The sequence below is a fragment of the Ceratotherium simum genome, chromosome 16 (assembly GCF_057802395.1).
Source record: "Ceratotherium simum simum isolate JZ-2026a chromosome 16, ASM5780239v1, whole genome shotgun sequence".
NCBI classification, from domain to species: Eukaryota; Metazoa; Chordata; class Mammalia; order Perissodactyla; family Rhinocerotidae; genus Ceratotherium; species Ceratotherium simum.
The window spans coordinates 57,410,147-57,422,773 of NC_141915.1; positions in this window are offsets into that span (position 1 = coordinate 57,410,147).

Consider the following 12,627-nt stretch of genomic DNA (forward strand, 5'->3'; position numbering starts at 1 on the left):
ATCCTCAAAGAAGGCCATGAATTTGGGATAGCTTTTCCAGGAGTGAGGACCTCCTTACATGGAGTCAGACCCACTATCTCGCCCAGGCGCCACAGCAAACAGCCACCTCCTATTGCTTATCCATACGGTTATAAGTAGAGCAAAGCTGGCTCAACTGTTGAAGCCAATGGGCCAATACCAAGCTCCAGGCTGGGGCCTCGGCCTCCTTAACATCATGTGCTAACCGGCTGAACTAGCCAGCTGGAACAGGGACCATCCCAGCACCCTCAGGGAATGTGCAGTAGAGAGGCCCACCCTCAGAACCCTGGCCTCCCCGAGGCACTGTCCAGCCATGGAGGTGCCGAATCGAGAGCAGGACCTCCAGGAAGGTCTTTGAGAGCAGAGCTCAAAGGTTGAGTACTCTGGGACATCCTTGACATTCCTGACATCAGTCAGCTGGTCTCCACTCCCTGCCCTTATCGCTCTCTTTTTTCTTGCCAGTCTCTACACCTGATCCCAGCCCTTCTCTTCAATGTCTCTTGCTCAGCCCCTGTCATGGCCCTGATGAATTACACAGGAAAAAAATTGGTTCATCCAGAGTCAAGTCTCCAAACCACCCAGATTATCAATATTCAGCTACTATGCTACAGAGCGAGGGATCAGTTTGCTGCCAGCCATTGCTAGGCAACTGGAAGCTTTCATAGCATCCTCATTCGATGAAGGGAACTGGGAAGAGTGGGGCAGCACTGTGGGCTGGTTCTTGAGGACCCACGGCATGTGAAGCTGGGGCATCAAGTCACAGGGTGAGGAGGGACTTGCTGCTTCCAGGACTTGAGTGATGTTTCCTCTGACACCCTGGCTTGAAGAGAACCACGTGCTTTAAAAACCTTTTCATTGTAGAAAATTTCAAATATTTACACAGAGAGATAGCATAATGAATATCCATGGACCCAACACCCAGCTTCAATAATTATCAACCCTTGCTGAACTCAGTTTCATTCTATCCCCCACCCCCCGCCCCCCCCCTCAGATTTATTTAAGCAAATCCTGAACATCATCCATACGTACTTCAGCAGGCATCTCTGAAAGGGAAAAACTCTTAAAAACAAGAATGAAAGGGGCTGGACTGGTGGCGCAAGCGGTTAAGTGCACGCGCTCCGCTGCAGCAGCCCAGGGTTCACCAGTTCGGATCCCGGGCACGCACCGACACACCGCTTGGCAAGCCATGCTGTGGCGGCGTCCCATATAAAGTGGAGGAAGATGGGCACGGATGTTAGCCCAGGGCCAATCTTCCTCAGCAAAAAAAAAAAAAAAAAAAGAGGAGGATTGGCAGATGTTAGCACACGGCTGATCTTCCTCACAAAAAAAAAAAAACAAGAACAAAAAACACAACACCATTATCACACTTTTAAGAAATAACCTTAATTTCTTCACAACATCAAATATCCAGTCAGTGTTTGAATGCCCCCAAATGTCTTAAATTTTTTTACAGCTTTTTGTAATCTGGATCCAAATAAGTTTCAAACATTGAAATTGGTTGGTATGGTTCTTGAGTTTCTTTGAGTCTACCAACTTTCCTTGCGGCTTATTTGTTGAAAAGGGGGATGGCTTGTCCTGTAGAGACTCCCCCAAGTTGACTCTCATACCCGTGGTGCGGTTTATCGCATTCCTCCATCCCACATATGTCCCGTGGGTTGCTAGTTAGGTCAAGCAGCTTGGTCAGATTCAGGTTTGACGTGTTGGGAGGACTGCTTTATAAGCATTCTCTATCAGTCATCTATAATGCCTGGTTCTTTCTCTTTTTTGTAAGGTTGGCAGGTGTTGATTGCTTGTTAGGGATTGGCAACCCACAAAGTGGAAGGAGATGTGTGAAATACAAATACTTGACAAAGCAGTCATATCTGAAATATATCAAGAGCCCTTACAAATTGTTAAGGAAAAAAACACCCCACCAGGGGTGACAAACCACTCGTTTTGAATGAAAGATTTCTCATTCCTTTCTCCTGTCCTTTCTCCTAGAACTGAATCTAAACAAGAAAATCAATTAACAGAGAAGGCTTAGACTGCATCTGGGGAGGGAGGGAACATGGGGCGACGTAATGACAAATCACCCACCTCCCTTCAACCATGAGCATTTCACATATTTACTAGACAAGAAGAAGGGCTGCTTTGGAGAAACCATGTGATCAATTTTCCAAGTCCGCCTAACCAAGATTCTTCAGAGTTACTGAGGGATTCATCTGTTGACGAAGAAAATCAATGTCAAAAATTAATCACAGATTCTCCTTGCTACAGCCATGGATGGGGAAAGCCACAGAGTCCCGTATAGGAATTTAGTATGTCCACAGAGACCACTCAGGGACAAAATGCATAAACACTAGTAAATTACTTCAAAGCTTTTCTCTTTTTTAATTAACTGAAGTAATTTTGTAATAATCCCTGCAGCTTGTGTCTTAAAATGGAAATCAGTTAAGGATTCAATCCATCTTCCAATAGTGTTTTGCTAGTTCTGGGGCTCAAACCATGAGGGCTCAGCCCCACAGGGTGGTGTGACTTGGAGGCTTTCATAAAACACACAAGACTTTCAGACTTCCCTCCAACCTCAGCAGATGGTTACAAGTGTCAGAAGCATTTAATTAGCCCCTGCATTAGCTCATGATTTAATGAGCCCTGTCTAGCTGCGTACCTGTGATGTGTGGATCTGCAGAGACATAAGCTTCTGAAGGACTATAAAAAGCTTTTTGAGAGTGATGGGTTTGAGTGTTTCAAGTTCCCAGACTGCCATAGAAGGCAAAAGCCAGGCCCCCCATTTCTCTTCACTGTGCACACACAGCAAATTGAGCCTCCAAAGGCAATACATTCCTCAGTCCCCAGTTCCATGGGCTGTCGTGGGCTGTGCACACAGCTTCATAGCACCACTGATCCAGAGCGACCTAAATCCCTTGGGTTTATGTGCCTTGGAAATGCTTTTCAAAGCCAATCCACTCACATTATCATGTCTGAGCCTCGCAAAATCCTAAGTAAAATAGCTATTACCCCATTTGACAGGTGAGAAAACCGCCGTCCAAAGTCTGAGGGCAACAGCGAGTGAGTGAGAATGCCAACACAGAATCCACCTGGCTCCGTGCTGAGCCTGGTCCATGTGCCAGCGCATGGCACCAGGGGGAGGTCCTGCAGACAAGGACTGTAGTCTGCATCCAGGAATTCCGGCAGCTCGACAGTGCCTGGCACTTACGCTGTTCATTCAGGGAGAGTGAATCCAACAGTCCATGAGAGGACCACCCCAGGATACGGTCGTCTTGATGGTCAGAAAGTGAAACCCAAATCCTGCCCTTTTGCAGCAAGCCTCTGTCCTCTGTGGACCAGGAGATGACTGGATTTGCATCTCCTTCTTGAGGGTGCTCCATACACCTGGAGGCAGTAAGCAAGCCACGTCTGGGACAATGAGCAAATTCTCTCCAGGAGGACAAAGCCGGATTCCTTCATCTCTCTCTAGGGGAAAAGGTGTCTTCCACTCTCAGTAACCATCCCACCCATCAGGGTATATTCATAGAGGTGAGATGTTCTGTGCACAATCTCCAAGTGTCCCCAGGTTCCCGGCTGACCTCCTGACTGCAGTGGGCAAAGGAACCACCCCCAGTTTCTTTTGCAGGCACACATTCGGGAAGTGCACCCTCCAGCCAGCACCTTCCACTTTGCCAATGGAGAGTTTTCCAGCTGAGCTGGAGGCTGTGCTCTATCACCCCCACGTTTGCAAGGTCTGGCGCACTGGCAGGGACCACGGAGGAAATGGTTTGGAAAGAAATGCCAGCAGCAGCTGTGGAGGCAGAACAAGCAGTCGGGAGGCAACACCGGCTCCCCTTGGCTCCTCCAGGCAAAGCAAGTCTTACATCCTGAAGCTCCATGGATCACAAAACACCCACTCTCAGCCTCTGCCCTCTAATTCCCGGGGGCCCCGGAGAGGAGTGATGATGGCCTTAGGGCAAAGTTCCTCCAGCCTGCACGTTTGAACCACCTGGGCTGCTTTTGCCCCAAAGCAAGCCAATCCACTCTCTGAGCTGAGGCTGCAGCATCAGTGTTTTTAACGTCCCCTGAGGGGGATTTGAGTGCCCAGCCAGAGCTGAGAATCACCCCCTTAAGGAAACCTTTGAGGAGGGGTTTCTCAACTCTGGCTGCAGTTGGAATTCTCTGGGAGCTTTAAACAATGCTGATGCCAGGACCCCACTCCAGAGATCCTCTTTGACTGGGCCTGGGGTGCAGCCTGGGCGGCAGGATTTTTAAAAGCTCCCCAGGTGAGTCTAATGTTCAGCCAAGGTTGGACCACTGCTCTGAACGCTTTCATACGTGTGCTTTAAAATGAGCCCCTGTAACCCTGGGCTCCCTCTGCCTTCAAGAAAGTTGCTCAATTCTGCATAGCATCTGCCCACAGGTAAAACTGACCTGGAAAATCTCAGCAACTTGGCAAATTAACCGATAGACTGGACCCCCAGGAATGACTCTATTTCCTTCAAGAGCAGTAATAATCCCAAATTCTGTGTGGTGTTTAAACACCATATAGGGCCGGCCCCGTGGCTTAGTGGTTGGGTGCGTGTGCTCCGCTGCTGGCGGCCCGGGTTCGGATCCCGGGCGCGCACCGACGCACCGCTTCTCCGGCCATGCTGAGGCCGCGTCCCACATATAGCAACTAGAAGGTTGTGCAGCTATGACACACAACTATCTACTGGGGCTTTGGGGGAAAAAAAATAAATAAAATTAAAAAAAAAAAAGCCATAAACACCATATAGACCTTTTCGTATATGATCCCATTTGAACATGACCATGGGAAAGTCCTCATGGATCTCTGAACATCTATTTGCTCATCTGTATAACGGAGCTGAGTGACCTGCTCACAGTTGCTGGGTTTGGGGTTCAGATCCAAGCCTCTGACTCTGAGTTCAGGGCCGTTCCACCTGAACTGCCTATGAGACACACTAGAGACAGTCTGGGAAGGGAAGTCGCCTGCACAGGGGCAGGAGGTGGTGTTCTTTTCTGTAGGAAAAGAAAACTAGGGTTTGGAGAAAACCCATGGCCACCGAGAGCGTGAGGCTCACCCAAGGTGGAGCCCCAGGCTGGTACCCGAGGCAGGACCCCCTTCCAGATGATCCCGCAGAGGTTACAAACTATGAGACCAGACTTCAGCACTTGAGCAGGCTGGTCGGGAGGGCAGGGGTTTACCTGCAAGGCCGGCCCAGCTGGAGTTAACCCTGGGCACATACAGGGGGCAGGCTTCTCTCGAGGCTGATGACCCACAGCTTGTCCTCCTCTTGTGACACCCAGAACTCTCCTGGCTCTCGCCTGGGATTTGGTTCTGGATGACTTCTTTTGGATCATGGATGGAGCCAGTATGAGGACTGAGCAGAGTAGGACCCTCTATGTAGAAGGATTTCAGTCACCAGGACATCATCGCCCACTCACCCCTTCCATGGAAGCTATTGGAGGATGTGCTCCAGCAAAACAAGGACATAAACCAAGTTAGACAAAAACACAGGCTCCAAGTAACAGGAGATCCAACCACAGGAAAATAGTGAGAGGAAGGTCCAGAATGATGGAGAAGGGAAGGATGGTGGAAAGGATGGCTCCAGATCAGAGCAAAAAGAGAGGTCTCCAAGGAAAGAATGGAACAGATATAATACCCAATGTCTATGAACATTTGGAAAATACGATTGATGGGCATCTGAAACCTTTTCCAAACATTTGGGGAAACATTATCAAAAGCTAAATTGAAAACTACACAAATAAAAAACAGAGGCAATGATTAGCACCAGGAAAAACAAAACGCTGCAGAAGAAAGGAAACGACGATATTTACATAGGTGTAATAACATAAACACTGACAATTTATTTAACAAAAAAAAGTCATATGAGGGGGCCGGCCCAGTGGCCCAGGCGGTTAAGTGCACGCGCTCCGCTGCGGCGGCCTGGGGTGTGCCCGTTCAGATCCCGGGCGCGCACCAACGCACCGCTTGTCAGGCCATGCTGTGGCGGCGTCCCATATAAAGTGGAGGAAGATGGGCACGATGTTAGCACAGGGCCAGTCTCCCTCAGCAAAAAAAAAAAAGAGGAGGATTGGCAGATGTTAGCACAGGGCTGATCTCCTCAAAAAAAAAAAAAAGTCATATAAGCATCCTGGGAGGAGTGTAGGAAAGAATGGGGGGTGGGAGTTAGAGTATAAGAGAGCTGAATCCTCACCTACCAGAACAGGAAATAGATAATATCTAAACTTAATAAATCAAGAAAGTAACAATGTAAGCATAGCATTTAGAAGCATGGAGGCAAAACCCAGAAAAAAACAGACGAAAGGGTTGTAAGTGTAAGTGGCTGTCCCAGGACTAGGGTTGGGCCACAGTAGTGCTGGACTTGCAACTTTTTGTTATTATTTGATGTTTTCAACTATAGGCATAGTAACACTAACATTGAATTTCACTTAAAAAATAAAGGGGGAAGGAGAACATGTTTTTTAAAAAAGGCAACCAAGAGCAGACAAATAGGTGCTCAGGCTACACACCTCGTTAAAGCTAGAGGGAGGAGAGGTTAGAGCAGGCCTGACCTCATGCTCTCCTCCCCGACTCACCCTCGGACGCCAGCCCCAGTCAATGACCTAACGTCTAGGAACATTTGGAAAGTATGATGGATGGGCATCTGAAACCTCTTCAAAGTGTTCGGAAAAAACAGCTAAAGATAAATTGAAAACGACGCAAATAGAAAACTCCCTGAGCCGTGCTCTGATGTCAGCCGGCGTCAAGGCCAGCTTATCCAACAGGCAGTGATGGAAGCTGAATTCCAGCCTCCTCCACCTCCCCACACACCTGTGAGCTGAACAGAAGTCGCAGCTTTGCAGACAGGGCGGCAGGCTGCCTCCCTGCCCTGCCAGCACCCTTGGTTTAAAGTGTCACTTTGAATACTATCGACTGTGCCTGAAAAGGAGGCAGGCAGGCGGTCCAGGGGCCCAGGGACCCAGGCCTGATGCGCATGCCAAACTGCACCTCCAGCTGCTCAAGGGGCCTCCTCTCCAGGGGGCTCCACTCCAGGACCTCTGATGAGAAGCTTCTGCTCCTGGCTACTCCGCAGTCTACAAAAACCAAGAACGCAGAGCCACTAGGACATCCTGGGAGGGGGCCAGCTAGGACCCTGGGCCAGTCTCTGCCACACAGCGCTGTCTCCCCCTCACCTGCTGGAGGCAGCACGGTCAGTGGTTGGGGTGGAGTCTTTGCAGCCAGACAGACGTGGGTTTGGAGCCAGACTCCACCATCCACTAGCCTCGTGTCTGTGGGTGAGGGACTGGCCTCTCCAGCCTCTGTTTCCTCATCCACAAAATGGGAATGATAACACTTGACTCTGAAGGCAAAGTTGAAAGTTAGATGCTATTCTTCCTGCAAAACACACCTGACACAGGCAATGCACTAAAACTGCTCGGATTATTACTGTTAATGCATATTCTCTACTCTCCTCGAACTCCATGGAGAACCCAGCCAAGGAAAATTTCTCACCTGCTGCCCTCCTCCTTCAGGCCCCACCCCACCAGTACTCAGGGCCTCTCCCTTCTGGACCCTTCTCCTCACCCCTTCTTCTCCGGGACTCTCTGCCCCTCACTCGGGCCGGGTTCCCAGGGACATTCTCCTCCTCTTGTTGCTCAGCTCTGCCCCTTTCAGAGTCCCCTCCTGCCGTCTCCCCCACAAAGGCTCATCAAGGCATCTTCCTTGCAAAACCAAACGCATGTGTTTTAATCACCTCCTCCTGATGCTGTTGGTGAGGGAGGGACTCCTGCCCCAGCATTCTGGGGAGCACACAACATCTGATGCTGGACAGGTGAGATTGTCAGCAGTTCATTAGTTCCAGGAACTCACCGCCTGCAGGGAGAGGACACTGTGTGCCACGCAGGGCCACACGGGGGCTGCACTCTGGAACGCAGTGAACAGCCACGGTGTCTGTGGGAGACAGACTCTGTAGTATCAAAAGGGTGAGGTGACCCCTGGTTCCCTGGCAGGATGTGATTGGTTTGTTTGAATAATTCCATGGACTAGTGGAGAACTGAAGCCCACTACTCATGGATAAGCTGGAGCTGTGCCTGGTCCCCTTGACTAGGACAGCTGCTTGTCTAGGGGACCTATCCACAGGGGCAGAGTGGGGAGGGGAACTTGCACTGGACCATCTGAAGCCCTCCCGGTTTCCCCAGATGTCAGGGGAGCATATAACATTGGGCTTTAATTTTAGGCCTTACACCACAACCTCCACCAGGGATGGAAAGAAATGGGTACACTCAAATTTTATTTAATGTTGCTTTAAATATCAATTTTGTTCTTCCCACTATAGAAGGAACATGCTGTCCCCAAGGTGCTGGGGTGGGAGGGGCAGAGGAGAAAGGTGTCCATCTGCTGGTCATCCCTCCCCCACTTTGATGGATCCCAGGGCTTATGGCAAATGTCCAAACTCCTCAGCATGACGTGTGAGTCCTCCCCACTGGCAGCTCCTGCCCCCACCACCCTCGAGGTGCACCAGCCACACTGTGCCACTGCCGTGTGGGGAGTTCCTTGAGGTCAGGGCCACTGTGTCTTCTGTCTCTGTAGACCCACACCTGGCACAGCTCCTGGCACGCTGGCACTTGCTAAACATCTGCTGAATGAATGCCTTCACGGTTCCTCACTGTTCTTCCCTCCTTCTGAAATACTCAGTTTCCAATCCTCCATCGACTCCATTTCCTCCCCCCATAAAACATTGATACGAATAGCACCTGGCTTGCTGGTTGTCTGGGGACTAGAGGAGCAATGCAGAGGAAGCACCTAGAACAGAGTCTGGCACAAGGTGAGCCCCCCACAGCCGTCAGCTCCCACCATCATTGACACAGTCATTATCATGTCACAGTCCGGCAGTTTGGGTTTGGAGTCAGAGAGGCCTGCGTTTGAATTCTGACTCTGCTCTTTCTAGTTGCATGAACATGGGCCGCAGCACTGAACACGGGGCCTGCTCAGGAAGGACAGGCTCAGGACTAAGCAGGTTTCAGGGAGTTCAGGCTTTGTCCTGAGTGCCAAGGGGGCCCTTGGTGAGGAGGGCCTGGGGTTGTCTGCAGGACAGGCCCAGGCAGCCCCTTCCACTGGCTATCAGGCCTCTTGATGATACCTTCGCACCCTCCAGTTGGCTGCCGGGAGCGGATATCTCCAGAGGCTGGGCCCTCCTGCCCACCCAGGCATGGCCCCGCCCACCATTCCTCCCTTCTGCCCACCCTGGGCCCTGCACCACCTGCACCCTCTTCCCCTATCCTGGCAGAGAGGGAACCTAGGGTATCCGGACAGCGGTCTGGGATTGGGGTCTCAGACCCCCAGGCCGGGTTGAGCAGCATCCCTGTTGTCTGTGTGTAACTCCAGTCTGTCCCTGTAGCATCAGGGACAGTGTGGGGTGAAGACACTCCTAGGAGAGAAGTGTCTTCCTTCCTTACTGTTGGCCCATCCTGCACTCACGGAGTCCAGAGGGCGGTGCAAATATTCCTTCACTTCCCCGCTGGGTCATCCACCGTCCGCCTCGACTCCACGTCTGACTGAGAGGCCCTTCTCTCCCTGGCCTCCTTCCCTTTCTCCCTGCCACTCGCTTTCCACTCCCCTTCTCCGCCCAGGGTCCCAGCTCCACCCTGGAGTCGGGTCCTGCAGGCAGCCTCACTCCCACAGACCTCTGCAGAATAGCCGCTCACCCTCTCCCAGATGGACTCACCACAGAACCACGCAAAAGAAGCCCTCCAGGATGAGGTGGGCAGGAAGGGAGAAGAAAAGGCTAATTTTGTGAGAAAAAAAGGCTCCTTAAAAAAAGAGTGCAAGGAGGAGGGCAGGCCTTTGGGGGGGGGATGGGGGACGGGGGGACTTTCGGATGGGGGAGGGGCAGTGCAGGGTATGGTCAGGGGTTGGAGAGCAGGATTTAGGGGACAGTGCGTGGAGCCAGGCTGAGAAGCACAGAAGATGGAGGAGGCTATGCTCCAAACCCACCAGCCCAGGAGCCGGGGAGCGCAGCACCTTCCCTGGCCAGGGTGATGACCCCACAGCACCCAGGAGGAAACAGAAAACTCCCAGCTCTGTTTTCAAGGTCAAAAGGTCACAGGGCAGAGCCAGGCAGAGACCACAGCTCCCCAGGCCAGCAGGAGGGGAACGTCACCTCGCCTCCCTGTCACCTCCCTGGGTGGGGGCCTGGATGTCACCCAGCTGCGCCGGAACCTGCAGCACGTTCCGCCTGGCCAAGCTCAGGTCCGCCCCTTGCCTCCCGGGGACCTGGCTTCCCCAACTTTGCTGAGTCCCCAGAAACGCACAGCCAGCCCCGCTCAGAGACAATCAACACAGGGGGCTTCCACGGCTGTCAGCGGGCAAATCACCGGGTTTCTGCTTCAGTCACGACTTGGTGCAGCTGATTGTAGGTAAACAGGAGCCTGGAGGTCTGGCTTGTACCAGCCTCTGAATTTTTTTGTTAATCCTGGAATGTCTTGTCACATTATCTCTAACCAGTAGAGGTGTGTGTGTGTGTGTGTGCACGTGTGTCTGTATGTGCACACGTGTGCATGCGTGTGTGTGCGTGTGTTCACTAGCTCTGGGCTGTCGCCCGGGGATCTGATGGCAGGACGAGATCAAGCTTCACCTCAGAAAGCCCAAGGCAGAAACACTCCACCCTGGCCACCAGCCAGGCGTTCTGTGGATGGTCAGAACTCATGCCATGCACAGCCACACAGGGTCACACTCGCCCACACACTCACACACACACACCTTGGTATTCAGCGCTGTGTGGCAGGAGGCTCTGGAGAGCCCAGCGCCGTGTGGCATTCAGGGCCCAAGCCCTCCTGTCACCCCAGAAGCTGCTCCCTGCCTGCGCTCCTTGCTGGCTGCTGGCACGGAACCTCCGTGGCCACGCTGGGAGGTGCCAGCTCTGAACCCCGTGGCGCATGGGGCCCCTTTGGGTGCCTGCAGTCTCTGTCTCCTGCCCCCCAACTCCCCACACAGGCCGGGGCTCCCTCAAGAAGAGCAAATGTCCTCTGCAGAAGGCCTGGCCTTCCACCTCCAGGCCCTGTCCTGAGATCAGGCAGAGAAATTATTCACCCTGCTCCTCAGCCCTGCCCAGCCCTGTTTGCACCACCCCAGGTTAGGAATGATCCGCGGGTCTAAACGTCGCCCCTTGCCCCACTCCCTAAGAAGAAAATGATCATGATTTTCCTTCTTTTTCTTTCTCAGGCTGCACATTGAAGCTCCTAGTGGTGCCCGGAGCGCCCCCTTGTGGGAAAGCCACACAGGCACAGCGTCTGGACGCTTGGGGTCCAGGCGCCTTCCTGACACCAGAAAGGGGAGTGGGAGGCAGGAGGTACAAGCACACCCCCTCCTGTGCCCTGTTGCCCCTCCTCCTCCCCCAGAGTCCTGAGTGTGGTTGGAAGAAACCTGTATTTGGATGCTTTTCATCAGGCAGAGCCCCCTGGATACCTGGAAACAATACCTCCCCTGGGATAAAGCCATCCTCAAATGTCACCTTGGACTCCAGCCACATGCTCTTTTATACCTTTCATAGCAACAAGCTGCTGAGAGCACCTGGAAGCCCTCTCTGCAAAATTTCTAGATTGGATGGGGATCTCAGTGGTGGGGGGATTCTCACCCCTTCCAGGGACCCGTGCGGGGACGGAAAGTGCGGGCCTTCTCGCCACGTCCATGGAGCCAGCCCCTGCCCCCCAGGCCCCGCTGGACCCGCCCTGCCCACTCACCAGCACATGCTCCAATTCTCAGGAAGGGCAGAAAGAAGAAAGTGTTTTTTTTAAAAAATTGTCTGATTATAAGCAGAAATCATTATAATGAGAACAAACACCTATATAGCATTTACCATGCAGCAAGCCCTGTTCTAAGTCTTTTAGATACATTAACTCATTTAATCCTCCTAATATTTTCAATGTAGAAAATTTGTAAAACAAAATTACAAGAAAGGAAAATAAAGCCCATAGTCCCATTATGCATTTTCTCCTAGTTCTTTATCTGTGCATATGGACTTTTAACCAAATGATGATCATATTGCATATTACACTTCTGCTCTCTGTCTGTTCTATTGAGTAGAATCTCCTGACCCAAGGTCATCAGTCTTGGAAAACAGTCTTAATGGCTCCATTGTATTTCATCTTCTGAATATATCATCATTTATTTGATCATTCTCAGGGGAAAAATTCTATTTTTACTAAGTGTGGGAGCCCACGTGATGCCAACTCCTGGGGTTTGTTTTACTCCAGCCCCTTAGCTGCTTTATCTCAACTTGGGGGTGTAAGAGCAGAGACGTTCTCCAAATCCCCTGGTACGGGTGTCTCAGATGTGTGTGTGTTTATATGCGTGTGCAGGCACTAGCGTGAACACGTGTGTGTCCACACGCTCAGACCTACCCTATAAGAAGTTATACTTTCTAGAAATATGTCCAAAAAAATTAAAAACAGGTATACAAACAAATACATGTGTATGAATGTTCAATCAGCATTATTCAGAATAGCCAAAAGGGAGCAACAACCCAAATGTCCATCAACTGATGAATGGGAAAAAAAAATGTGGTGTAACCACACGATGGAATATGATTCAGCTGTAACAACGAGTGAAGCACTGATGCGTCCTGTAACATGGATGAA